Consider the following 9,641-nt stretch of genomic DNA (forward strand, 5'->3'; position numbering starts at 1 on the left):
CCATCGTCTCAAAGCCAGTGTGTGAGAGGCAGGATGGAATCCCATGGCTGTGTCATGCCATAGCCCGTAAAGAGACAGTGTAGGTAGGATCCAAGTAATTTTGCTTCAGCAAGTTTCCCTGGTTGCTTTCCCCTTTTGTCTACCTAGGCCCTAGTTCTTTCATCCAGCTCTATAGCCTAGGGAATTCTCACATATTTTGTGGCAAATGGCCTACCTTAACAAAGGATGCAGATAAAGACGTACATAGGGGAAGGGATGATGGAAGAGGCAGGGAGCTTCCATGGCCTTTACGAGCATGCTACCCTCCATGTGTTCACCGAGGCAGAAGCTCCCTGAACCCTGCTTTTTGGGTTTTGATGGGGGTTTCATTGTATAGGCATGATTGATTGAACTGTTGGCCCGCCACTGGATATCAACTTAACCTCAGCCCTCTCCATGTCCTGAAGGTTGGGGATGGGGCTGAAAGGCTAACCCTCTAATCCCTGATCCTAGAGCTACCTAGGAGCTCCCAGCCATTGGTCAACTCACTAGCATACAAAAAGGCATCACTATGTGGAGTTTCTTACAAATTGTAGCTGTATGACAGTAAGCAGGGTCCAGCACCAAATATGTATTTCATAATATCACACAGGTGTATGCCAGCCAAATCAGAATACAAAGTGGGAAAAATTATGCTTTTTATTCAGGCACGAGTCTCATTCACCCACGCTGGAGTTGCAGCGGCTTAAACGTGACTACCTTCATCCTCGAACTCCTAGGCTCAAGGGATCCTCCCACCTCAGCTTCCAGAGTAGCTGGGACTGCACCTACACACATCTACACACATACATGTATACATTCATGCATGCATTCATTTATTTTTGTAGAGAAGGCGTTTTTGCCACGTTGCCCAGGCACGTCTCAATCTCCCAAGCTCAAGCAATCTTCCTGCCTCAGCATCCCCACGTGTTGGATTATAGGTGTGAGCAACTGCACGAGGCCAAAATTTTCAATAGTGTCTATTACGTGAGAATAAATGAACAAAACATGTGCAACGCTTCTTTGGAGAAAACTGGAAAACTTTACTGAGATTTTTAAAAGTCAAACATCTCAGAGAAATTCAGTTTGCATTCTTTCAGCTCGTCTTCGTTTAAACCTGAGGTTTCCCTTCCGCTGCAAGAGAAACATAACAGGAGGGAACATTACTAGCACAACGGTATTCAGACGAAATTAAAGGTATGCAAAGGACATCAAAGCTTTCGTTTTATACAATGGACTAAAAACAGAAGCCTAAGAGTCACCATATGGCTAACATTCAACTAGACCTCTGTAGAGACTTTGATGATACACTTCCGTGCATATACAGCAGCAACATTGTTTGAGCACACCTTGCTTTTCATGCTGGAAGGAAACCAAAAGACAGTCCAAGGCCAGAACACATTAAATCAAGTGAACCTATTAAAACGGGCTTAGATTAGATAGGAAGCATTGTGTCGAGTTTTACTCAAACTACAGGCAGAACACAAAAACCTAAGAAACAGAAGGAATTTCTGAAAAAAAATCCTTCAGAAACAATGTATCATTTAATGTTTTGGCTTGAAACAAATAGTCCGAGAACTATCTTTTGAGAGAACAGTTAATGTCACATTAGGAAATACATAAGTGAAGTGAACAGAAAGGACAGTTTTGTGTTTTTTCTCTCTATTGTGTGGAAGTGCAATAATATTCCTTTGAGCTAGTTTGCCCTTCTTTTTTCTTTAACATACACTAACCATTTGCATCCAGTTTTCACCTAGAGTCCTTATGTCAATATAAATAATGACACATTTTTCACTGGAAAGTATTCTGGTTTGTATAATTAATTAAATGGTCATATAAGTTTTAAGGTATCACTATCATGATTGATATTAAAATGTGAAAGAGTTATACATCATAACCAGTGTGGAAAAAAAAAAAAGAAATGGAGAGGGAAACAAATCGAAGAGTTAGACACATGGAAAAGTTAAATATTTCCTTCTAAAATTAACTGTTTTTGAGGGACAACTGGCAAATTTCACAAGTTCTTCCACAGCCTTTGTGATGTTCAGATATTGACGTATTACAGGAATATATTAAATAATGTAGGCATTTCTGGCATTTCAACCGTTTGTTTCATCCACACTCTGAAAACATTAGTGTTCAGGAATGTATTCCCTTTCAATTATGCCTTACATTCAATACCTGTGTCTTGTTCACTCATATTCCATGTTGTGCCTTTTCCATTTTCTTCTAGATTGTTTAATCTACTGGATGCTCCCTTCCCAGCTAGTTCTCAAAAAAAAAAAAAAAAGATCTATCAAATGTATTACTTTCGGATTAGTTTTACTTTTGCTAATGATTCGCCTCTTTCTTTTACTGCCTGTGTCCTTTCCCCTTAAGTTTATTCTGTGACTCATTTATCACTTTTTTATTATTTTCTCGTATCATGTAATTTACTGTCTATTTTAATAAGACATACTTCTAATGCTATGACTATCCTAAGAATACAACTGAAGTTTGTTCAATAGGCTCCTGGAAATCGTGTGAAAGCAATCTTTTAATGTAAATAGTCTAATGAAGTTGTTCAGCAGCGTGGAGTACAAACATCTAGATAATTTCTGCCCTAAACATGCAGTGCTTCCTTTCAATTCAGAGCTTCTTTTAATTAAGTCAGCAATTTGGAAAATATGTATAAAAGATACCTATGTAGACTACTCAGGACTTAGTACGTTAGAGTCTTGGAAGTTTAAATCGTATCGTTTGAAGACTCAAGGCAGAAACCTGTAATATATAACCTCTGATATGGTTAGAGGTTACCATGTGTGTCTTCAGTCTAATTACACACAGGGGTTCACAAAGACTTACAGGAGAGTAGCAAGCATGCCTACCAAAGGCATCTTACAACCAGCTTGGACATCACAGATTTGCGTGCACGATCCCTACTTCGTGAGCCAGAAAACGTGACTTGTCTCTTTCCATTTTATTATTCAGTCATTCAAGGGTTCACTGCAGGAAGACTTTAAAATGCAATCATTGGGTCTGGCAAGGGAGGTGGCTCAACCCCTATAATCCCAGCACTTTGGGAGGCCAAGGCAGGTGGATCACTTGAGATCAGGAGTTCGATCCCAGCCTGGCCAACATGGTGAAACCCCGACTCTACTAAAACTAAAAAAGTAGTCGGGCATGGGAGCATGTACCTGTACTCTCAGCTACATGAGAGGCTGAGGCACGAGAATCGCTTAAACCCGGGAGGCGGAGGTTGCAGTGAACAAATATCAGACCACTGCACTCCAGCCTGGGTGACAGAGCGAGACTCCGTGTGAAAAAAAAAAATGCAATTTTTAACAGCCTGAGAGAATTTAGGATTTGAGAAAATCCAAGAACACCCATGAAAGTCTCCGTACAGGTAAACGAACATCAAGCAGAGTGCCCACTCATTGTCTTAGGGACGATGAAATCTCAACTTGGGTATTGTAATTGGACTGAAGCTCATTATTATGAGAAACAAATCATGAACATAAGAATATCTCTGCACTCTCTCCAACAGAACTAGAGCATCCAGAAACCAGCACTGAAGTGGAAGTGGATTTGAATCTATCTGATGGGCATTCACTACTTTCAATAAAAGAGAAACGGGTTTAGGACTTACGAGATTTGTTCAGAATCTCAAAAATTGTGTTAGAGCTGGTACTAGAATCTCTTTCAGGGTCAGCATATTTCATACAAGGTGGCATTACAATGTATTTGAGAAAAGCAGAAATGAGAAAATAGTCTGAAAATTGTTAGCTGTTGGTGATACTCAGAAGAAAACTTTTTTTATTTGATGATTAAATACAGCTTTGACCCAATTTCTGTCTGTATCTGATAGTGTTTCAGTTCTGCAGTCAGGATTCTGGGGTCTGAACTACCTTCCGAACAAAGTCTGCATTCAGACTGTTTCTCAAGGGGCAGTAATGTTCTCTCTTTTTATTATCTAAAGTATAATATTGTGGAAGACAGAAAGCAAATAATTTTGCATCTTAATGGATAACGTACCTCCTTCTGGCATTTTAAGTTCCTCTGATTTTGGCAGAATCTTCCCCTGGACATCAGGACCTTCTCCGCATTCACCCCCAGTCTTTGACTGAGACAGCTCCTGGAGATCAGCTTTCAGGCCAGGCACTAAAAAATACAAAGGATATAGGCTGGAGCAGCGAAACAAGAATGATAAATGAGGAAATGATCACATTCTTTTCCTCAGTGTTACGCGATAAAAGCCTGTACGCTGCTGTGGTAATAAATGTGATGCAAAGACGTCCCATCTTTGTCTTCCAGGTATTATGATATCTTAAATGACAATCTGAGGATAAATCACACCACACCTACATTCCCCATACTTTACCACTGTGTATTATCAACATATAGCTACCCGGGAAATCTGAAGACTGCCCACAGATAGCATTTTAATCAAAAGTTAATGTAATTTTCTGAAGGTGTAAATCGATGTGTTGGTGAGCCTATGACAAATCTTATAGTCATGACACTCATCCCCTGTTGAGGTACCTTGAAAATGTTGGGGTTAATCTTAATTAAAGTAACGCTTCGGTCCGAAGGCCCTATATGTGACTTTCCATACATGAATGTCATTAAGAAACAGTACAAAATACAGCAGCAAAATCACTGTCTTCCAATGAGAGTATGGTAACTGATGTGTAAAGAAATTAATGGACATTGATAGCTGTCATATCCTAGAACCCCCTTAACAGTGAATTGCTAAAATGGCCCATAGCCAAAATTCTGTCTATCTTGAGTTTGAAAATGCCATCTGTTGAGGAAACAATTTGCTTCGTGATAATCTTATCATACTTTGAGTTTTATAATTATAAAAATACTGAAATGACTTTTAAAAGCCCCTTAAAAATCCTACTAATATAGTTACCTGTAGGCCAGTGTCCTGAATTATCCACCTTTTACCAAACATACTGTCAAAAATACACACCAAAGGAAACAGTGGCTGTCGTTCGTTGGCCTCTTTTCTGGGGTTCCTATCCTGCTTCACTGAACTGCATTTATTCCTGAGCCAATACTGACGTATGTTCCAGTACAGACATTATTTGACTATTAAGCAGTTTTAAGCAAAATCATTCACATTTTCTAACATAGATGGTGGGAAGAATGCAAACCTTGGCACAAAATATAAATTCTTTCTCCATGAGTCAAGTGTTCTTGGTTAAGTCTCAGTCTCTGAGCCTCAGTTTTCTTATTCATTCATTTATTTAGAGACCTAGTCTCACTCAGTCTCCCAGGCTGGAATGCAGTGGCACGATCTCGCCTCACCGCGACCTCCTCTGCCTGGGCTCAAGTGATTCTCCTGTCTCAGCAGGCTTAGCTGGGATTACAGACATGTGCCATAACACCCAGCTACTTTTTGGATTTTTAGTAGAGACAGGTTTTCACCATATTGGCCAGGCTGTTCTCAGACACCTGACCTCAGGTGATCTGCCCGCCTCGGCCTCCCAGAATGCTGGGATTACATGCGTGAGACACTGTACCTGGCCGCAGTTTTCTTATTTACAAAATGAGGTTAACGTTAACATCCCCTTGCAAATAGGCATTATTCAGGGTGTTATAAGGTAGGGTGACTTGGCACTCCACGTGCTGTTAAAGGGTGCTTACAACACCGTGGCCGCCATGGCTGAGAAGATCACACTGCAACATCCTAAGAAGATCAAATTAAATTTCTGCAATAATGTACATTTTCATACAACCAATTAAATGGTTTCATCTGATTTAGGAAGGAGTGTATTTTCAAGCATACAAAATGCATCTCGAAGAAAAAGAGAAGATTCTTCACACCCAGGGACTGCAGGAAGCTGCAAACTATACCCATCACGTTTCTAGCCAACTCTCAATAAAGGCTTGAGATTCTTTCCCAATCCTCCTGTTACTGGTCATGGCATAAGGCATGATGCACACATAGGCCTCCTCCCCCCATACACATTCTTTCTTACCCTTCCCAGTTCTTCGAATCTTAGGTCCACCCTGAACTTCTCTCTTCTGACCAGGTGTACGATCCCGACTTTCAGCTGGTGTTTCTTCTTGTTGAGGCTTTGGCACACTGGGCTCCTGGGAAAAGGTGTGTGTGCGTGTGTGTGTGTGTGTGTGTGTGTGTGTGTGTGTGTGTGTAGATAAAAAATTTCCTTTCAATGCATGTCAATAATATGAATATACACATTACATAGATACTTCTGATCATACGCATGTTTAAAGACGTGCCCCAACACTATCCCAATACTATTCCACATACTTATTCTACATAAAGTCACGCTTCCCACAGAGAGGTAACTCTGAGACTGTGACCCTCAACGGCTTTGGACGCCATTTTAATTTACGTCGGGTTGAATGTGTATACTGTGCTATAAATAAGCATGAGGAGGAAATCACCAGTCAAATCTGGGGAGCACAAGATCACACATCCAAACACGACGAGTATGTAGTCCTCTGGGTTACTCTTTCCTTCATGAGCTGCAATGATCACTTCTTATCAACATGGGAGAACTTCATCAATATATCTAAACTAATTCTACAACAATACGACAGCAACAACAAAATTCTGTTAATAGAAAACATCAAATGTTAAGTCACTCACATCAGGCCTGGTCAGCTGAACAAGTCGCACATGTCGCATTGGTCTATGTTTTCTTTCTCTCCCACTCATACTTCACTCTGCAAATAGAACAGTGTGCACTTGAGGAGGCCGAAGTGGGTGGACGACCTGACGTCAGGAGTTCAAGGCCAGCCTGGCCAACAAGGTCAAACCCTGTCTCTACTAAAAATACAAAAACCTAGCCAGGCTTGCTGGCAGGTGCCTGTAATCCCAGCAAGTAGGGAGGCAGAGGCAGAAGAAATCACTTGAACTCTGGAGGCAAAGGCTGCAGGCAGCCAAGTTTGCGCCACTGCATTCCAGCCTGGGCAATAAGAGCAAAACTCCATCTCAAAAAAAATCAAACCAAACCAAACAAAACCAAAGACAAACAAAAAAACCCCAGAATACTGTGACCGGAAAAACGCACGTGAGAGGATACTATATTTGAGCACTTCCAAGGCCATATGTTAACTTGCAATTTTAAAAAATTTGGTAATACATTGAAAAGTCAGTCAGAGGGCATGTATGAGTGTGTATGCCTTCTGAATCGAATACTTGCACAACCAGCTAAGCTTATCAAGCTAGCTGAGCAATGCCTTAGGGCTCATGGCAAGAGACACACGGCATTTCCAATGAGGGTTCGTTTCATAACTGGTCTCTTTTTAGTGAGACAATTAAGAAAATACAGCTTGAGAATTAAAATTTAAGTGCCCACAGCTTTCGTCACACAGGCATTTGCTAGGCCCATTTCCCTTCCAAAATGAAGTTTTGTTGGAATGGTGAGCCCCACCCGTCCACTCGAACTTCCAAGATGGAGTTGAGAAGTTGCCACACAGTTGTGGGGGGTCCTCACCGGGCTGGCACCTCTGAGGTTCGCTATACAAACCCTGGGGCTGCGAACACCAGCCCAGAGTGCTCCCGCTTTCCAGGCCCCTTCCTTACCACCCACGCCGTCGCAGCCCTGATCCCCCTTGAGGAGTATGGAATCTGTCCTCTGGAAGGGGTTCCAGGCGTTTCTGAGACTTGGATACTGCCAACAGAAGCCCAGCATCGCCACAGCTTCACCTAACTGCCGCCCCCCGGCCCCTGCCGCCCACTCCAAGGCCCTTCTTCTTGGTACTTTCTGACTCCCACAACACAAGAAGGCCCATAGCCATGGAGCCGCATGAGAAGGACGACAGCCTCAAGGCCCTTCTCCCTTGGAGTCACCGACCAAGAGGCACGACCCTCGGAAGCCTGCTGTCTCCTCCTCACCCTCACTCACACTTCAGCTTCCAGTGTGATGGGCCCGTGGGCCTAACCCGCTGAGTCCACTGTACATATCGCCTCGGTATAGGCCTATCTTGATCTTCCTTGCCAATTCATATTTCACAATGCAAACGGAAAGCTGCGATTCGGAAAATGCACTTGACAGGGTAGGTATATCTGACCACTTCCATAGTGAAATGCCAACTTGCAATTTTTACAAAACATTTGGTAATACATTGGAAGTAAGTCTCGGGGCAAGTGAGTGTGTGTGCCTTCTGAATCGAATGCGTGCACACTCCCTTAAATTGGTCAAGCTACCTAAGCAATGTCTTAAGGCTCCTGGCCAATGACACAGGGTTATTTCCAATGAGGTTGGTTTCACAACTGGACTCTTCATAGTGGAGATCTTTAAAACATACAGCTGGTGAATTAAAACTGCAGTGACCATGGCTTTTGTTACACACCCATCTGATAAGCCCATTTCCCACCTAAAATCAAGTTTTGTTGGAACGCATGGTCCCACTCATTCAAACCTCCACTGTAGAACTGAGACATCGAGACGAAGCCCTGGGCGCTCCTCACTGGACACCTGTGCCAAGCGCTCTATATACCTGTGAGCTCCCGTCTCTAACCCACTGCGTTCAAGAACCTCTCCTTACCTCCCACCCAGCCCTTTCCCAAGTCCTTACGAAGGAGTCTGGAACATGTCCTCTCTCCGGGGTTCCAGGCCCTTTCAAGACGTGGATACCTCCAAGAGCATCCCTAGCACTCTCCCCGTCCTCACTTGACACCGCAACTCCACAGCGCAACTTCCTCCGGCGTTCGGAACCCACCACAAGGACCAAGATGGCGCCCGGGCATGAGGAGGACTATCACCTCAAGATTCTTTATGTGGGAGGCCACGGACCACGCTGCCCCATGCCCTGGAAAGCCACAAGCTCCTCCTCACACTCGCTCACACTTCCACTCCTGGGAGGACTGACTGGTCTGTGGACCTACCAGCTGAGTCTCACTAGCGGTAGAAACGGTCTGGACCGCAGTAAAGTAACCCTCACACCCTCACACCCTCACAGCTCCGCGACGTTCACCACGTGGCGAAGGGGCCGATGGGAAGCCGCCCAGTGAACACGCGCGCACGCAGGTGGGTGCACCGAGAGCATGCGCAGTGAAGTTGGTGCCCGCCTTGTGGGCTGTGGCCCCGCCTCCTCGCCACGCCCAGCCGTGCCCCGCCTACCCCACCCCACCTGCACCCAACAGTTCTGCGCCCTGTCCCAGGTCCCCACTGAGGACTTCAGAATGTGCCCTCTGTGGGTGGTTTCCTGTGCCTTCGGGACTCAAATACCACAAAGAGTTTCCCCTTCAAAACCCACTCCAAGTTCACGAGGCCCTCTTCTGCTCTATGGACCCGCTACCTTCCCTGTCCAGGACCCCCACTACAGCAAGGACAATGCTGCATCTTGGCCTGCTGGGAGAAAGACAGGGACCGCAAGGTCCTTTCCCCTAGGAGGCCGTGGACGGCGCCCACGGGCTCCTCCTCACACTCTCCCACACTTCAACTCTGGGAGGACTGATCTGCGAACCTACTGGCTGAGTCCCAGTGGGCACCGCAGAAGGAAATCACTACGTCTCCTTGCACAGCTCTGCAGGGACAGAAGGCAGACAGACAAAGCGCATGCCCACAAAGGGACTTGTGCAGCAAGGGGCATGCACACTGAGTCAGGCGCACGCAGGTCTGGCCAGGGTTTTCCCGCTGTTCCCTCACCGAATCCCC

At 44.5% G+C, this 9,641-nt stretch overlaps 1 long non-coding RNA gene across 3 annotated transcripts; it reads right to left on the reverse strand.

Annotated features, from left to right (window-relative positions):
- Nucleotides 1-743: 743 nt before the first annotated feature.
- On the reverse strand, nucleotides 744-8,956 carry LOC118150602 (uncharacterized). 3 transcript variants are annotated; one of them, XR_013531582.1, is made up of 5 exons: nucleotides 8,747-8,956; nucleotides 6,626-6,702; nucleotides 5,988-6,102; nucleotides 4,033-4,158; nucleotides 744-1,152 (listed from the first exon to the last, which is right to left on the reverse strand). It is a non-coding gene; the product is annotated as an uncharacterized LOC118150602 (long non-coding RNA). The 3 variants fall into 3 exon arrangements; XR_013531583.1 differs by lacking the exon at nucleotides 8,747-8,956 and adding an exon at nucleotides 8,560-8,706; XR_013531581.1 differs by having other exon boundaries at nucleotides 746-1,152; nucleotides 8,870-8,956.
- Between the last annotated feature and the right edge of the window lie 685 nt (nucleotides 8,957-9,641).

The sequence above is a fragment of the Callithrix jacchus genome, chromosome X (genome assembly GCF_049354715.1).
Source record: "Callithrix jacchus isolate 240 chromosome X, calJac240_pri, whole genome shotgun sequence".
Taxonomy (NCBI): Eukaryota; Metazoa; Chordata; class Mammalia; order Primates; family Cebidae; genus Callithrix; species Callithrix jacchus.